The following is a 19,406-nucleotide window of genomic DNA, read 5'->3' on the forward strand; positions in this document are numbered from 1 at the left end:
AAAAAAAAAAAAAAAAAAAAGACTTTCTCACTTCGTCTTTGTAATCGTCATCATTTTCATTTCTTCCAGAAGTCTCAGGACCACCTTCAAAGACAGGTCCTGAGGGCTCACAAGAAACCTAGAGCTGGGTGAGCTTGCTTCCCACCTGCTGGGTGCAGCCCGAACTGCCCCTTCCTCAGCCCCGCCCCCCACACCTGCAGTTAGGGCACCAAGGCAGCCCTAACGCTTCTGAGGAAGTGGGTTTTGTGGGTAGGTGGAGTTCTATGTCCCAGAGGGTGAGGAACTGGGTGCCACACCCACCCCCATATGCAGTGGAGTGGCCTAGGCGGCAAAATCTGGGAGGAGGGTAGGGAGGACCCTGGGAGAGTAGGAGGGCCCTCTGTGGCCCATCCTCTGCTTCTTTCCGCATGCCCCTGAGTGCTGCCTTGATATCTTCCTTTCCATATAACTCTGGTGACACAGAAGCTCCTTGTGAAGTGAGCTTTCCTGCCTAATTGAAAGACACCAGCAGAACGTGACTCAGGGTGGTAGTTGTCCTGCCCTGGCACTAGACAGGTCACCCAAACCTCCTCGTTCCTCCAGATGAAGATGCTAAAGCCTGGCCAGGTGAAAGGGGAAGAGCAGAGCCTGGGAAACTCAACCCCGAGGAGTCAGGTCCAAGGGGACAGGTCCCCAGGGACTAGCTGGGACAGGGGTCTGAGGGGACCGTCAGCAGGTCAACCCACCCACCAGCCTCACCTATGCTGTGTCCCCAGGCATGGAGCCAAGGGACCAAGTTCCCTAAACTCCCTTCCCACCTCTGCCACGACCAGCTGGGCCTTATAGTCACTCCCTGTCCAGCCTCATTCCCAATAAAACTCAACCACCAGGGTCCCGCCACCGGATACCACTTAGCTCGCTCTCACCCCCCATCCCTGTGACCTCCCCCAGAATCTGCTATGGCTTTTCCCACCACCCTCCCACCATTACCAGTGAGGCTTGGGCCCAGGGTGTGTCTGAGCCTCTTTTGCCACCCACCACCCTTCATCTTTGTAGCATGCTTTCCTGCAAGAGGGAATTCTCTCTTCCCATTACAACAGGGCCTGTGGCTTGAGCACCCAGGGTGCATGTGTACAGACTTGGGGAGCAGGGGCTCAGCTCCAGGCACTTCTAGGACCCTGGACCCTGGACCCTGGAATTTATATAGTGTTCCTTTGTTTGGTAGCTCATGTCACTCATTAAGAATTGTTCCATTTCTGGCCAGGTGCGGTGGCTCACGTCTGTCATCCCAGCACTTTGGGAGGCCGAGGCAGGTGGATCACCTGAGGTCAGAGTTCAAGACCAGCCTGGCCAACATGGTGAAACCCCATCTCTACAAAATACAAAATTAGCTGGGCATCGTGGCAGGTGCCTGTAATCCCAGCTAATCAGGAAGCTGAGGCAGGAGAATCACTTGAACCCAGGAGGCAGAGGTTGCAGTGAGTCGAGATCATACCATTGCACTGAGCAACATGACTAAGTGAGAATGTCTAAAAAAAAAAAAAAAAAAAGTTGTTTCATTTCCTAATTTTGAACGGTTTCATTTTAGAAAGATTTGGAATGTATATTTCTCCCAGAACAATAATTTTTTTATTTGTTGAAATGGTGTAAGCAGAAGTGTCATGCTAAATGTCTGTACATGGTTTCCATTCTCTTATGTAAACTCCATTTTTATAAATAGAGAATTCAATTTGATTCAACTTTAAACAGATGCTATAGTTAATTTTGAGCAATTGTTAATATGTGTGGGAACATGCTTTGAAAATAAGTCAGTGATCCCAGTCTGTGCCCTGAGTGTTTTCATTGAATTGAGCACAGAAGTCCAATTCTGGAGAGAAGAGACGCAACAAAGCCAAGATGATTGGAAACTTGCTTTATCTAAACTTTTGTTCCTTTAAAAAAAATCAAAACATCATGTACTTTACTTCTGCCCAGCCCTCGTCTTCACAGCTTTGATCTTTCTACTTATCAGAATATTGCATCGATGACACCGGAAATATTTATTCAACAAATACCTATCAAGCCCTAAGTAGAGGCTGGATGTTGCGTTTGGTCCTGAAAATTAGACGAATATGTTCCCTGTTCTCAAGGAGCTTATGGGCCTGCGTAAGGCAATTGCAGACACTTGAAGTGTGGCACACACTTGAAGACTCTAACAGGACACCTGTCGCCCCAAAGGACCGAGGCATGGCCCTCCAATTAGGTTTACTTCAAAGTGTGAGGGAAGTACAGGGGATTTCCAGTCCTAGGAACGACCTTCACAGCCACCAAGAACTTTCATGTTTTAGTTTTCAATTAAGCCCTTTCCTTACGTAAATTTTCTTCTGGATTCAAAGTCATTCAAAATGATGATTCACTCTACCTGGTAAAATACGCCACCTTCAAGCTTACCAATATAATTGTATCAGTTTTCTATGGCTGCTGTAGCAAGTTACCACAAATATGGTGCTTAAAACAAACCAAATTTATTATCTTACAGTTCTGAAGATCAGAAGTCTGGCATGAGCTAAAATCAAGGTGTTGGCAGGGCTGTGTGTCCTTTTTGTATTTTTTATTTTTGGTGGCCTTAACAGAGCATCGATATTTTGTCACATCTCATCATTCTGTCTCCCTATTATTATTAATTTTTTTTGGTGGGGGATGGGGACAGGGTCTTGCTCTGCACTCCAGGCTTCAGTGTAGGCATAATTGTGGCATGGCTCAGTGCAACCTCAACCCCCTGGGCCCAAGTGATCCTCCCACTTCAGCCTTCTGAGGAGCGGGGACCACAGACAGGCACCACCATGCCTGGTTAATTTTTTATTTTTGTGGAGTCAAAGTCTCACTATGTTGCCTAGGCTGGTCTCCAACTGCTGGGCTCAAACAATCCTCCACCTCAGTCTTCCGAAGTGCTGGGATTACAGGTGTGAGTCACTGCGCCTGCCTTTCTTCTGCCTCCTTCCACATTTAAGGGCTCTAGTGATGGCACACCTGTATAACCCAGGTGATTTCCCTGCTTTAAGGTCAGCTGATTGACAACCCTAATTCCAGCTACAAACTTAATTATTCTTTACCATATATAGGTTCCTGAAATTAGGACATGGACATCTTTTGGGGGGTGGGGAGGGGGTGCCATTATCCTGCCATCTAATAATATGGTTGTAATTATGTGACATGCTGACCTCCTGTCTCAGCATCATGCTGTGCCGTGCAGCACCTGCAGCTGTGAGCACACACCCCTGTTGACAGAAACAGCTGCTCTCCTATGTGATGAGGCTATGGTCATCATTCTCCTCATCCTGATACCTCTTTTCTCTCACTGGGGATCCCTGCCAGCTTCTGCAACACAAAACTTCATTTTTATCTCCTAGTCTATTTGTTTTGTTCCCTAATAACGTCGCTTTTTTTTCTATGGTTTCTAAAATTATTGCCACTGTTCAGCCATTTTTATACTTCTTGGAACTTTTTGAATGTTGAATAAGTAAATAAATGCTCAAATATGCATCAAACTCTGTAAATAAACAGAAACGATTACAAGTCTTAGAAACAGTCCTATGCATTATGGTAAACTCAAACTCAGTGACATGTTTGAAGTTACCCGTCATAGAATTCCTCAGCTCAGATTTAAGCTCAATTCACATATACAGTCTCTACCTTCTGGTTAATGTCAACATTCGTGAATAGGCGTGGCCTTTGCAGGAGTGGTCTCAGGGAAGCCATGCTCTGTGAAGCTCAGGGAAGCAGATCTGAGTGTCCTATGCATGGATGACAAAAGTCCTTCCTTCCTAACATAATTGACCTTTACACTTGATGAGTAATGGTTACATGGAAAACACACCCAGTCGAAGCTTGGGGAAATATATCATGACTCACTCATCCATTCCACAAATACCAATGCAAGCTGTTGGCATGCTTGTAACTTAATATCAGGGCCATGTGCTTCTTTGCTGTCCAGGCTCTATCTGATCTCAAGGAATAGAGACAGCACGGCACAGGTTACCATAGTTAATAGTGTTCAGCTTGTTTATCTTAAAGATGTCTACAGGTAGAAAGAAAAAAAAAAAAAAAAAAGGAAACCAGTATAAATGCTCCTGTAGAGGCTGCACGAAGTAAAAGTCAGTCCAACCTCATATAAACTGATTGACATATAGGCTTATAGTTGGTCCTCATAACCCAGTTATCATGCAAAGCCACAGAAGTCCATTTCCCCTGCTTGCTCTCTGAGCATACTTCCATTTAGATGACTTGGCACTCACCGGGCACGGTGGCTCATGCCTGTAACCCCAGCACTTTGGGAGGCCGAGGCAAGTGGATCACGAGGTCAGGAGTTCGAGACCAGCCTGACCAACATGGTGAAACCCCGTCTCTACTAAAATACAAAATTAGCCAGGCGTGGTGGTGCACGCCTGTAATCCCAGCTACTCAGGAGGCTGAGGCAGGAGAATCACTTGAACCTGCGAGGCGGAGGTTTCAGTGAGCCATGATTGTACCACTGTACTCCAGCCTGGGTGACAGAATGATATTCCATCTCAAAAAATAATAATAATAAAAAAAAACAAGATGACTTGGCAATATCGTATCTGCACTTCTGCACGTGCTGCTACCCACTAAATACAAATACCTCAAACCATGTCAAGCTGAGATTTGCTGTTATTTGCAATCAAACTCATTCTGCTGGTACACTTCTTTTTTTTTTTTTTTCACAGTTACACCTTCCCTGTGTAGGATCACCTGAATGTGATAGTCCTGGGGAGATCATGTAAAACATAGAATGGAATCACGCTTGTGGAAGGCATCTGAACACTCAATATTAATGCCAAGCAGGGCAATTATTACTATTTAAGCATCCCCAGAGGGAGAGAGGGAACCTCCAAGGACCACTCAGGAAATGATTAAGAAATGCTGGAGGAGTAGCTTTTCTTTTTTTTTGTCAAGACAGAGTCTCGCTCTGTTGCCCAGGATGGAGTGCAGTGGCGTGATCTCAGCTCACTGCAACCTCTGCCTCCCAGGTTCAAGCAGTTCTCTTGCCTCAGCCTCCCAAGTAGCTGGGACTACAGGCACATGCCACCACACCAGGCTAATTTTTGTACTTTTAGTAGAGACGGGGTTTTGCCATGTTGGCCAGGCTGGTCTCGAACTTCTGACCTCAGGTGATCCACCTGCCTCAGTCTCCCAAAGTGCTGGGATTACAGGCGTGAGCTGCCTTGCCGGAACTGGAGGAGTAGCTTCTTAAGAAACCACATAACAGACCGGGTACAGTGGCTTATGCCTGTAATCTTAGCACTTTGGGAGGCCGAGGTGGACAAAACAGTTCCAGAACCTGTAGCTGGAATTACAAGTGTGCACGACCACACCCGGCTATATTTTTTTTTTTTTTTTTTTTTTTTATTGAGAGGGTTTCACCATGTTTCCCAGGCTGTTCTTGAACTCCTGAACTCAAACAATCCACCCACCTCAACCTCCTGAAGTGCTGGGATTAGAGGCATAAGCCACTCCGCCCAGCAACAGTCTACATATTCTGAAGTTATATTCCCGTCAATTCAGATTCCGACTTTTCTCCAGGAAATCAAAGAATTCTCTATAAATATTATCTCCTCGTAGCCTCTGCACTGCAAGCAGGCTGACGTCCTGTTTGGTTTGCAGTTAGTAAGGAGCAGTTTAACTTGGGGCCTGCAGCCATGGAGTTCAGAGGTTAACAACCAGGCAGCAGCCTTTTGTTCCTGAACTGGGTGGTGCTGCTACTGACAGACCTTCCTTCCCACCCACAGTCCCCGCTCTGTCCCTTGCTCTCTTGTTTGGAGCCACACTTCTGGGGGCCACCCTTGACAGAGGTTAATTTGGCATCTCCACTTGGCTGGGCTATGGTGCCCAGATGTTTGGTCAGAGACCAATCTGGATGCTGCTGGGGACTTTTTAGGTGTGATTAACATTTAAATCACCTGGCCTGGCGCGGTGGCTCACGCCTGTAATCCCAGCACTTTGGGAGACTGAGGCGGGCAGATCACGAGGACAGGAGATCGAGACCATACTGGCTAACATGGCGAAACCCTGTCTCTACTAAAAATACAAAAAATTAGCCAGGTGGGGTGGCAGGCACCTGTAGTCCCAGCTACTCAGGAGGCTGAGCCAGGAGAAGGGCGTGAACCTGGGAGGCGGAGGTTGCAGTGAGCTGAGATCGTGCCACTGCACTCCAGTCTGGGCGACAGAGCAAGACTCCATCTCAATAAACAAACAAATAAACAACAACAACAACAAAACATTTAAATCATCCTGACTTTGAGTGCAGCCAGTACTCCTCCGTAATGTGGGTGAGCCTCATCCAATCCAAAGGTCTTAAGAGAAAAAGCCTGAGGGCCAGGCATGGTGGCTCATGCCTGTAATCCCAGCACTTTGGGAGGCCAAGGTGGGCAGATTACTTGAGGTCAGGAGTTCGAGACCAGCCTGGAAAACATAGTGAAACCCCATCTCTACTAAAATTGCAAAAATTAGCTGGGTCTGGTGATATGTGCCTGTAATCCCAGCTACTCCAGCAGGAGTATCGTTTGAACCTGGGAAGTGGAGGCTGCAGTAAGCCGAGGTCATGCTACTGCACTCCAGCTTGGGTGACAGAGCAAGACTATGTCTCAGAAAAAAAAAAAAAAAAAAAAAGGAAAGTCAGAACAATTGTCACAGCCCAGCGAACCCTGCAGAGCTAGGGCAATTGAATGTCATGTGGGATCCTAGATGGGATCCTGGAACAAAAAAGACAGGGGAAAAACTAAGGAGGCATCAATAAAGCATAGTCTGTAGTGAGTAATAATGTATCGATATTAGTTCATCAGTTGTGATAAATCATATTAATATAAAATGTTAATGATAGAGAAAAAATTAGATGTGAGTATATGAGAACTCTGTATTTTCTTTGCAATTTTCTGTAAATCTAAAACTGTTCAAAATAAAGTTGATTTTAAAGTATATTGCTTTACTTGTCATACATGTAAATTGTTCAACAAATGTGTGTTGAACGCTTGCTGTTTGCCACCCGCTACCATAGTGGTGGGAAAAATGAGCAAAGAGCCTACAGGTCAGCAAGAGTCAAGGACCAAGGGAGCACACAGGTGGAGCTGGGCTTGTGCTGTGGAAGACATGGGGCAAAGGACAGGTATTTTCAGATGAGGAGGCAGAGAAAAGATCCTCCAAGGAACTTAAGGATGAGATGGAGCCACCAGTCAAAAATGAGGAGCAGGGCAGAGGAGCTTAGGGACACTGCTCTGGGCAGAGGTAACAGCAGGTGTGTGGCCTTCTTGGTACAGAGCTTCCCTCATGGAGAGAAATGGAAAGGAGGCCCATGACTTGTAGGGAAGGGGAGGGTGGAATGAGATGAGGAAAGAAGCAGGCAGGGGTGGCTACGTAGATCCCTTTTCGAGCTTGGGATGTTTTTCCCCTGCAACAAGAAGCCATCTGTATTAGTCTGTTCTCACTCTGCTGATAAAGACATACCTGAGAGTGGGTAATTTATAAAGGAAAGAGGTTTAATGAACTCAGTTCCTCATGGCTGGGGAGGCCTCACAATCATCACCGAAGGTGAAAGAGAAGCAAAGGCACATCTTACATGGCAGCAGGCAAGAGAGTGTGTGCAGAGGGACTCCCATTTATAAAACCATCAGATCTCATGAGACTTATCCACTACCATGAGAACAGTATGGGAACAACGCACCCCCATTATTCAATTACCTCCCACCAGGTCCCTCCCACAACACATGGGGATTACGGGAACCACAATTCAAGATCAGATTTGGGTGGGGACATAGCCAAACCATATCACCATCCTAAGATGGCATCATCTGATTTATAAAACATACATTCATTCTTGACACTTTAGGAAATACAGAAAAGAATAAAAAACCATCATCCATGTTCCCTCCACTTTGCAATAACATTTGTTAACCTGTTGGTATATTTCCTGCCATCTTTTATGCTGCTCTTTCTTGCTTTTTTAAAAAAAGGTATTATTCCCCAGGTGCAGTTGCTCATGCCTGTAATCCTGGCGCTTTGGGAGCCTGAGGGGGGTGGATCACCTGCGGTCAGGAGTTTGAGACCAGCCTGGCCAACATGGAGAAACCCTGTCTCTATTAAAAATACAAAAATTAGCCAGGCATGGTGGCGGGTGCCTGTAATCCCAGCTACTTGGAAGCCTGAGGCAGGAGAATTGCTTGAACCCTGTAGGGCAGAGGTTTCAGTGAGCCAAGATTGTGCCACAGCACTCCAGCCTGGACAAAAGAGTGAGATTCCGTCTCAAAAAGAAAAGTATTATTATATAATGAATATTTTCCCATAACCTAAAATAGTCCACAAAAATTCTCCATCTGCCTAATATTCCAATACATAGCTATGCCATAATTTATTCATTCCCCTGTTTTTATTGTTTTCTTTTGTTTTTGCCATTATAGATGACATAATGATGGGCCTTCTCACATGTAAAGCTTTTCTATCTATATTAATGCCATTATGGTCACTGTTAGCTCTGCTTGATGCAATTCTGGAAACACATTTTTCTATGCATAATTAGATGTGCCATTAAGTAGCCCTTAATAACTTGACTGGCTTCAGGTTTAGGCCTCAAATCTCATTTCCTGCGGCCAAATGCACACAGTTGGAGCAAAGTCAATGTGGGCAATTTTTATATGGCCAGGAGCTTAATTACTTTGTGGATGCTGTAAACATTGCAAATATATTTTCTAATGCTGGCAAAAGACATTAACATTTTCCACGGAAGAGGAATGCCTGAAGTTTACTTATAATTGTCTTCACTTCTATTTCCCTAGCTCTTAATGATGCCATTTCTCTCTTTCTCAGGTTATTATTTCACTTATGAAGAAACAATTTTGTCATTTTGGTGCATCTGCTATAAATAAATTAAATGTTCTACTGACAGGATGCATCTTTCTGCTCATGCTATGTGGCGAATGATGGTGGATGAGAGGGCAGGCTGGGGCAGAAGTTATGGCGCTGCCAGCCCACTGGCAGCCCACTGGAGTAGCTGGCCATGCTACTATCATTCTCCATCTGATGTTAATATCATAATGATTATATGCTTGATGCAGAAACTAGAGAAATTCCCCATGGAGCTTACCTGTTGTCTAAAAGCAAAAACAGGTCAAACTGGTAAGAAAAAAAACCATGGTAAAACCATCAGCTCCAGAGGTGAGGCCAGCCTCCCACTAGAGACTCCACTCAGCTCACAGCACAGAGTGGCTGGCCAGGACTGAGAGGGCTCTAGGGCCACACCTGGGCACTACCCCAGAGTGACTGTCTCAGCCTCTGCTGCCACATTACACTGAGGGATGACAGCCACACATAGTACACAGGGACACACCCTTGTGCATCTGGTCAGATTCTTATAACATCCTTTCCAAATTTGCTTGCAGGTAAATCACACCGTGCAGATGTTATCAAGATATGAAGTGCCTTATAAATATGTGAGTATTAAAACGCCTATTTACAAATCTCTTTCTGTGCATGTGTGTGTGTGTCTGTCTGTCTGTGTTTTAATTATAAGGGGGAGAGATTTGGCTTTTCCAACTTTTAAAGTGAACTTTTAAATGAAGTATTTTTCTTCCAACTTGCAGCACTTGCATATTTTTCTAAATCCCCTTATAAAATTCATAAAGGAACCGAGTATATATTCCTTCAAAGACTAAGTGGATATCAACCTCATGTTGCAATCAAATGTCAACTTTGCATGTTTTTCTCTCATTCAAATGAGTGGTGATACTGTCCATTTTGCTGGTATCATCACTTCAGCTTCTTAGCACACCACAGACAGATGCCTTCCCTTCTGGAAACGCCTCCCTGTCTTGGCGTCTTCATCACCATGTTCTCCTGGTCTCCCTCTCTCCTCCCTGCTGTTCCTTCTTGGTTTCTGCGCTGGATGCCACCTCCTGGCTCTCCCCTGACTGTTCCCTTGATGTGATTCTCCATCCTGGACTCATCTCTCTTCTCTGACCACACTTGAATCCTTGTCCAGTGCCAGGACTTTTAAAAGCATCCATTGCCAAATAACTTCCACATCGTTTGTCTCCCCTTCCCCCCAACTCCCAACACTGTGTCTGCTACATAGTTGGCATCTCCCATGGAAGCGTGATTGCCCTCTCTAGCTCAACACGGACAAAACAATTCCTACCCCACGAACCTGCTCCTTCCCCAGATTTTATCACCTTTCTTTTCTCACTCCCTGTATCTGGTTCTTCAACAAGTCTTATTATCTTTGCCTCCAAAACATGTCCCCAACTGTTCTACTTCTATCTCCACCACTACCATCCTGGTGTAAGGCACAGTCTTTCACACCTCAGCTACTGAAGTGGCTTCCTCCTCTGCCTCCTGGATTCTGTTCCTGTCTCCCAGAGCCCACCAAATTGTGGTCTCCACATTTTCATGATTTTTTACAACATTGGAATGAGATCATGGCAGTCCTCTGCATAAATCTTACTGATGGACCTACAAAACACAAACACAATCTGAGGTCCCATCCCGGCATACCAAGGTCAGCCTGACTTCAGCCTCCATCTCTGAACACATTCTGTTCTCCTCTCCAGCCATGCTCTGTGTTGTCTCTGGCCCTCCACACTTTTCACGGTTCTTCTTCGATGGCAGGATCCTTCCCTGCCTGTTACCTTTGCATCAGCTCTTCCCTCTGCCTGGAATGCTCTTCCTTGCCTTTCTACCTACCTGGCTGGCACTTGTTTGGAATTTTGCCAGTTGCCAACTCTTAGAGTGTCACCTTCACCACCCAGCTAGGATAGTAATCTATTACATCACCTCATTGCAGTTCTCTTTATAGCTCCTGTCACCAATGGATGTTTTTATTGCTAGGTCGGTTGCTTGTTTATTGGCTGCCTGATGGCAAACAATGCTGGTTCAAATGGAGCAAGGGTCTTTCTCTCGAAAACCCAATGTCATTGCTCAAAAGAAATGGTGAAATAAAGAAATGACGTGGTATCTGGGGATGCTATTGCACTGCTTACAGAAATGTTCATAACTTGTATTGCCTACATCAGCCCTTGCCTTCTTCCTCATCAAAAGATGTATCCATGGGTGAGATTACAGAAGCGTGGTATCTTTCACTTCCTGTGGGCATTAGCATAGATAAGATGGGTGAGGGCGCGATCAGCTTTAGCACGGCATGCTAGCTGTAGCTCCAAATGCCAGGCGGAGCTCTTATCAGAAGGGTAAGCATAAATCTACACTGGCTTAGAAAACATCTTAATTATAACGCTCCTCATTTATAATGTCAGAGCTCATGTTACTGGATGTTTCACATGCACCACCATTTGGTCTGTTCCTCTACATTTTAAGAGCCCTTTCTCCGCATTACCATATATGCTGGATTTTCTTTGCCATTACACTGTATAGTACAATGGAAAATCTATACCTTCCATTAAATTCTATCAGAGGGAACAAAACCTTTCAAAGCCATTCTTAAGCCCATACATTTCTATTTATGCTGTAAAATAATAAATTGAACTGTTTTACAGAATATAAGAAACTAAGTGACATCTTCACCCCATTATTGTTATTGGGATTATAGCCTGCTTTTTTTTTTTTTCTTGAGATGTTGTCTCACTCTGTCACCCAGGCTGGAGTGCGGTGGCAGGATCTCAGCTCACTGCAACTTCTGCCTCCCAGGTTCAAGCAATTCTCACGTCTCAGCCTCCCAAGTAGCTGGGACTATAAGCACGAGCCACCATGCCTGGCTAAATTTTGTATTTTTAGTACAGATGGAGTTCCACCATGTTGGCCAGGCTGGTCGGTCTCCAACTTCTGAGCTCAGGTGATCCACCCACCTCAGCTTCCCAAAGTGCTGGGATTACAGACGTGAGCCACTGTGCCCGGCCTATAGCCTGCTTTTAAAAATTGTTTTTATGGCTGGGCGCAGTGGCCCACGCCTGCAATCCCAGCACTTTGGGAGGCCAAGGCAGTCAGATCATGAGGTCAGGAGTTCAAAACCATCCTGGCTACACAGCGAAACCCTGTCTCTACTAAAAATACAAAAATTAGCCAGGCGTGGTGGCATATGCCTATAGTCCCAGCTACTCAGGAGGCTGAGGCAGAACAATCGCCTGAACCCGGGAGGCAGAGGTTGCAGTGAGCTGAGATTGTGCATCTGCACTCTGGCCTGAGCAACAGAGCGAGACTGTCTCAAAAAAAAAAAAAAAAAAGTTTTATTTGTCTTGTTTGCTTGTTTCACATTCTGTTTTGTTGTTGTTGTTGTTTTTTAATAATACAGATAATCTATGACAAAGACTTTTTCTAGTTTAGTACATTTTGTAATCAAAGTGCAGTGATTATCATGTTTAATTGATCTCAGTGCACACTGTCAGTCTTTTAACAACATCTCTCCCAACCTCTCATTTTTATCTTTGTGTCATCTTTAATAGTTCATTCAGGAAGTTATCCATAGGTGTAGTACTTGAGACCTCGCACACCTGAGACTATTTCACCAACAAAGGGCTACTTGGTAGCATGAACAATTTTTCAATCCATTGCAAAATAAAATTATATTTTGGCTTCAAATGTATCATTCTTGTAAAGCTAGAGCTTGGTGATTCTTTGATTGTGTTTCCTTTTTCTTTTATTCTGATCTTAAATTACATAATTCCAGGGATAAAACACGCTGGCCATTTACGTCCATGTTAGCATGCTTGTTATGCCGTCTAAATCATTTATCACATTAGCTGCACAGTACCATGGGGATACTTGGGCAACCTTCCATTTGACTGGGCTCCAGTGGACAGCACTAATTAATCCATAGATGATGCTGACCACTTTCCATCTGCCTCCTTTGCTGGCACTGTCTCTCTGAGCCAGGAGACCCTGCCAAAGGGTGAGGTTACATCCTTCTCTGTCTACTTTGACACATGGGCTTTGGCCCTGCAGATTTGGGTGCGTCTCTGGCAGCCTGAAGATAAGCTGGGATAGCCCTCTATGGGTCAGTGTTACACTCTGTGGCCCCATCGCATGTTTCTCTCTCCACCCTGTGCATATCTGTGCATGATGCCAGAGAGATGGTGTAGGAGTCACCCTCAAACCTGGCACTGGATCTAAGTACACGACAGGAAGCCAGCAATTTAGATGGAGTTCACACCCAGCGACTACTCTGGCTAACGTCTAGGAGTTTGAGGTACGCCGCCCTTCCGGGACAAGATCCTCTCCCATCAGATGGCCATGAACTGGTTCCCTTCCTACAATTTCCTGGAATGTGCCCCACCTTAGAGAACAGAAGCTTTCAGAGTTATTATCATTTTTATATGGTACTATGTTCTCTCTGCCTTTCCTTCTTAATGCAAAAATATGAGACATTGAAGCTATCCACCCCCCTAAAAATGTGATGACGACAGGAAAATCTCCCACCAGATTTGTTTAGGAGTCATCACAAAGAAAATGAATTTGAGAATACTACAGTTTTTTCCTCCTACAGACACAGCCCATTCAGTCCATCTTGAGAAAGAACGGCATACTTTCTCAGTTTAACAGAGATTTCGCCTTGGCTTTATTTATGTCCATCTCTCCATGTAGAATCAAAATCAGTTCAGGATTTATCATCCAGGGGATCCACCGCAGAATGGCTGATGGCCCACACCTCTGCCTCCAGAACTCCCTAATAGCAGCACTTGGGAACTTCCTACAGATGCAGCTCCTGGGCCCTCCCCCAGAGACACAAATTCAGTGGATTGTTGTCAGGTCCAGAAATCTGTCCTATTTGAAAGCTTCCAATCATCAGTCTCAGTAGAGGAACCTCAGAGACTCTCAGCATCTGAGATCTGTAAGGGCCGTAAAGAGTAGTGCATTTAAGGCTCTGAGGGAAAACAGAAGGCTGAGACCACACAGCTCATCAATGGCTTTGCTAAGCCACATGCAAAGTAGTTCAGTTTTATGTACTGATCACTCATTCAAGAAAGGGACGCTTCTGTTACAACTTATGAAAATTTGCATCAACATGGCTTGCGTTTTCTAATAACTGTGCTGCAAGAGAGAAAACCCTTTCCCATCATGAAAATGAAGCTCAACAAATGATGGCTTTTTGGGGACTCCAAGGAGCCCAGGTTTCCCTGAAAAGTAGCTGGGATATTTAAATCAGTTACTTTGCTGTCCCAATATATTACAACATAATTATTTGCATTTTGGTCCCAGAATTTCAATTTAGAAGCCCAACTTAGGGGTGAGCAGTGGGTAGTGAAATCTGTTTGAAATACAACATGAAGTCTTAGAAAAAATGAACTTATTAAACGAATTATCCTAGTTAGAGCTTCTACACACATTAGACACTTGTATGTGTTTTTATTAAAGCACAGATGGTTGTGTTTGTTTTTGTTATTGTTGTTTTATTATTATTATTATTATTTTTTGAAATGGAGTCTCACTCTGATGCCTAGGCTGGAGTGCAGTGGCGCAATCTTGGCTCACTGCAGCCTCCACCTCCTGGGTTCAAGGGATTCTCTTGCCTCAGCCTCCGGAGTAGCTGGGACTACAGGCACCCACCACCACGCCCAGCTAATTTTTGTATTTTTAGTAGAGACAGGGTTTCACCATGTTGGTCAGACTTATCTCGAACTCCTGACCTTGTGATCCGCCCGCTTCGGCCTCCCAAAGTGCTGGGATTACAGGCGTGAGCCACGGCGCCTGGCCCACTTGTTGTATGTTTTTAGACTAGCTGGAAAGTCATTTAAATAAGAGGGGAGAGTGACCTCTTCTCTGTTTTTGTTCTGCTGTGTGATTGAAATCCTACCTGTTTATTGTAGTTAACATGTCATCTTTTTTGAAATGCATTTTAGTGTTTTGACACAACAGTTTTAACTATGATTTGGGATGAGTGGATTTCTTACATGGTTTATATTGGATTCTTAATTCTTCTTGGAGTCAGCATGAGCTACACACAAATATAAGAGTTGGGCCAGGTATGAGAAAGCTTATCAGTCTTCATTGGAAAGTAGAAGGTTAGTAATACTTAGAACACATCTGAGAATGAGTGAGTTAAACCATTAACGTTTATCCATCAGCCAGAGTGATGAACGCGATAGAGTCAATTTTTGAGATCAACTTTTCCTGGGCGGTCTGGCCAGGCTAAGTCTCTGACAATAGTGATTATACCCTTTCTAGGACAGGGGCTTCAGAAAAAGAATGTGAGCTATGCAGAGAAGCGAACGAGGAATGTGTTCACCTCTCAGCCTCAACCCATGGGTCAGAAAAAGACATCCCTGGAATTGGAGCTTTGAAAGCAGAAGATAAACATGATGGATATCAGAGAACTTCAAAGAGAGCAAGGATCAGGTTCCAGGAGACCAGGATTTTTAGGCTGAGCAGCTGGAGAGCCCTGCAGGGCTGGTGGACTCTGGGGGGTGGTGGAGGGGACTCACATTCTGAGCACCTTTCCTGTGCTTCTCACTCACTTGCTCAGGTTTTGATTTGCTTTAATGCGACCCCAGAGCAAATGCCAGAGAAAAGGCAAGTAGGCAAGGCAAAAAAACTTTATTTACAAGCCAATGTGAAGCAGGGAGCGAGGTTCACCGGTCTCCGGCGGTGGAGGCCGACGAAGTCGCTCCGGCGATCTCGGGCGAGGTTCCTAGGTCCGCACAGGGGCAGGGGCCAAGGAAGTTTGCACTGGCGTTCTCGGAGGAGGTTCCTGGGTCCCGCGTAGGAGGAGGGGCCAAGGAAGTTCGCACCGTGCGCCCGCCGGGAGCAGCTTGTCCTGGGCCCGGGAGTGGGAGGGCAGTGGGCGGGACATAGGCGGGTCGGGGGCGGGGTGGTAGGCGTGGCTAGACGGGTTCCGGTTTCTCTCCGTCGGAGGTCGGGTTGCGCCTGCGCAGTCGACCCGTGTCTTTCCCGTGCGCGGGAAAGTTGACGGTGAAGAACCCGGATCTGCGCCATCTTGCCTCTGTTTGTCCAAACAGTTTTCACAACAGTGGAAAGTGATGCTTAGAAGGGGAATTACCTGCCCAAGGATGCAGAGCGGGTGGCTGAGCAAGAGCCCAGCCCCGGCAGGGCGGACTTTCCACTCTGCCAGGAAATACGCCAGAGGAGTCTGAACTCCGCCATCTTGAAATCTTAAAGCAACTGAAATCTAAAAGCGACTGAAACTAAAGCAACTGAAATCTAAAAGCGACTGAAATCTTGGAAGCTCTATTCGTCCTGAGTGTCTCCTGTGGGAACAAATCAAAGGCTGAGGCAGGGAGAAGCTCCGGTTGCAGCCCTGCCGGCCACTTCTCCAGGCCTAGGACAGAGGGGTCCCTGGGGACTGCACTGAGCCCCGCCACCTCACACCACCATCTCGGGCTCCTCAGGCTGTGGCTTCCACTGCTTGCCCTAAAATTCCCCGCAGGTCCACTGCATTCTAGAGAACCGGGCTCTGTGCTGGGGCCAACACAGGTTCTCCTGCCTCTGACATTTGAACGCCCTGCCCTGGACCTATGGACCCCGCCCAAGCCCTCATGAGGAATTTGACCCCATCCTTTAGTGCCCAGCTCAAAAGCCAGTTCCGTTAGCAGACCCGGTGACCCTCGGGTCCCCTGGCCATATTGTTTCTGCCTCTTTCTACTCCCTGCCATCTAAGGTGAATCCATCCAATTAATTTCACATGTATTTATTGACTTAAAAATTATTATGTAATATTCACTACATCTTCCTCTAATGTGGATCAGTTAGGATTTTTAATGGGGATCAATTATGTTTTTTGGGCATCACGAGGAAGTCATGGATTGAAATGTTTGCTGAGTTGTTATTTATTGTGGTATTGTTTTTATTAAAGCACAGATGGTTGTGTTGCAGGCAGGTAGGAGCCCCTTCAAGTTGATGGCTGAGTCCTTAAGGCTTTACTGTGGTTTTTATTTTATCTTACATTTTATTTTATTATTTTATTTTATTTTATTTATTTTATTTTATTTTATTTTATTTTATATTTTGAGATGGAGTCTTGCTTTGTCACCCAGGCTGGAGTGCAGTGGTGCAATCTTGGCTCACTGCAACCTCTGCCTCCCGGGTTCAAGAGATTCTCCCACCTCAGCCTTCCAACTAGCTGGGATTACAGGCGCCCACCATCACTCCTGGCTAATTTTTGTATTCTTAGTAGAGAGGGGGTTTCACTCTGTTGGCCAGGCTGGTCTCGAACTCCTGACCTCAAGTGATCTGCCTGTCTTGGCCTCCCAAAGTGCAGGGATTACAGGCGTGAGCCACTGCGCCTGGTGCTGTGGTCTTTAATAACTGCCTTGCCCTTTGGCACAATATACCCAGGCTCATTCACCTGCCTGGATCAGCCACTTCTCCAAGCTGCTCTGTTTTCCTTTGTCACCAGACCTTTGAATTTTGCCAGTCTAGGAAGAGTGAAATGGCATCTCCCTTCAGTTATAATTTGTATTTCTTGGACTTTTACTAATACCGTACATGGTTTCATATATTTATTTGCTAGGTATCTTTCCCGTTCTGTGATGACTGCCCACGATTTTGTCTGTTTTTATATATATGGATGTATATATAGGTATGTGCATATATGCATGTACACAAATGTGTATATTCATAGCTGTATGTATATCCATGTACACACGTGTGTATGTATGTGTGTATATACAGTCATGTGTTACTTAATGACAAAAATGCATTCTGAGAAATGTGTTGTTAGGCGACTTTGTCATTGTGTGAACATCATAGCATGTTCTCACACAAACCTAGATGGCCTAGCCAATTCCACACCTAGGCTGTATGGGATAGCCTGTTACTCCTAGGCTTCAAACCTGCACAGAATGTGACTGTACTAGTGCACTGAATATGGTAAGCAATTATAATGCAATGGTTAGTATGTAGAAGAGGTACAGTAGAAATAAGGTATAAAAGGTAAAAATGGCGGCTGGGCGCGGTGGCTCTCGCCTATAATCCCAGCACTTTGGGAGGCTGAGGCAGGCAGATAACAAGGTCAAGAGATCGAGACCATTCTGGCCAACATGGTGAAATCCATCTCTACTAAAAATACAAAAATTAACTGGACATAGTGGTGCTTGCCTGTAGTCCCAGCTACTTGGATGGCTGAGGCAGGAGAATCCCTTGAACCCAAGAGGTAGAGGCTGTACTAAGCTGAGATCACACCACTGTACTCCAACCTGGTGACAGAGCAAGATTCCATCTCAAAAAGGCACACCTGCATAGGGTACTTACCATGAACGGAGCTTGCAGGACTGCAAGTTGCTCTGAGTGGGTGAATGAGTGAGTGGTGAGTGAGTGTGAAGGTCTAGGACAGTCCTGTACACTGTAGAGTTTATAAACACTGTACATTTAGACTATACTACATTTATAAAAACATTTTCCTGGCCGGGTGCGGTGGCTCACGCCTGTAATCCCAGCACTTTGGAAGGCCGAGGCGGGCAGATCACTTGAGGCCAGGAGTTTGAGACCAGCCTGGCCAATATGGCAAATACCCATCTCTACCAAAAATACACACACACACACACACACACACACACAAAATTAGCTTAGTGTGGTGGCGCATGCCTGTAATCCCAGCTACTTGGGAGACTGAGGCATGAGAACTGCTTGAACTCGGGAGGCAGAGGTTGTAGTGAGCAGAGATCGTGCCACTGCACTTCAGCCTGGGCAACAGAGCAAAACTCTGTCTCAAAAAAAAGCCTAAAACATTTTCATTTTTCAATAATAAATTAACTTTATCTTACTGTAATTTTTTTTACTTTATAAACATTTTAATTTTAAAAAGTTGACTTTTAATAATACTTAGAACACAAACACATTGTACAGCTGTATCAAATATTTTTTATATCCTTATTCTATATGTTCTATATGCTTTTTTCTATTTTAAAATTTTCAATTTTTTTTTTACTTTTTAAACTTTTTTGTTAAAAACTAAGACACAAACACACACATTAGCCTAGGTCTACACAGGGTTAGAATCATCTATATCACTGTCTTCCACCTCCACATACTGTCCCACTGGAAGGTCTTCAGGGGCAATGATATGCAAGGAGCTGTCATCTCCTATGATGATAGTGCCTTCTTCTGGAATACCTCCTGAAGGATCTGCCTGAGGCTATTTTACAATTAACTTTTTATATATATACACACACACATATATATACATATATACATACATATATACATATATACGTATATACATGTGTATATACACATATACACATATATTATATATGTATATATGTGTATATAATATATATAATATATATTATATAGTTATATTATTTATATTATATGTTATAATATAAAATAAAATATATAATATATAATATATATTATATAATATAAAATATATAGATATGATATGTTTTTATATTATAATTATATTATATATATAATATGTATATGTAGAAGGAGTGTACCCTGAAATAATGGTTAAAAGCAGGGTGTTGTAAATATATAAG

Source organism: Rhinopithecus bieti, unplaced genomic scaffold (genome assembly GCF_001698545.2).
Source record: "Rhinopithecus bieti isolate Rb0 unplaced genomic scaffold, ASM169854v2 scaffold_19482, whole genome shotgun sequence".
Classification (NCBI taxonomy): domain Eukaryota; kingdom Metazoa; phylum Chordata; class Mammalia; order Primates; family Cercopithecidae; genus Rhinopithecus; species Rhinopithecus bieti.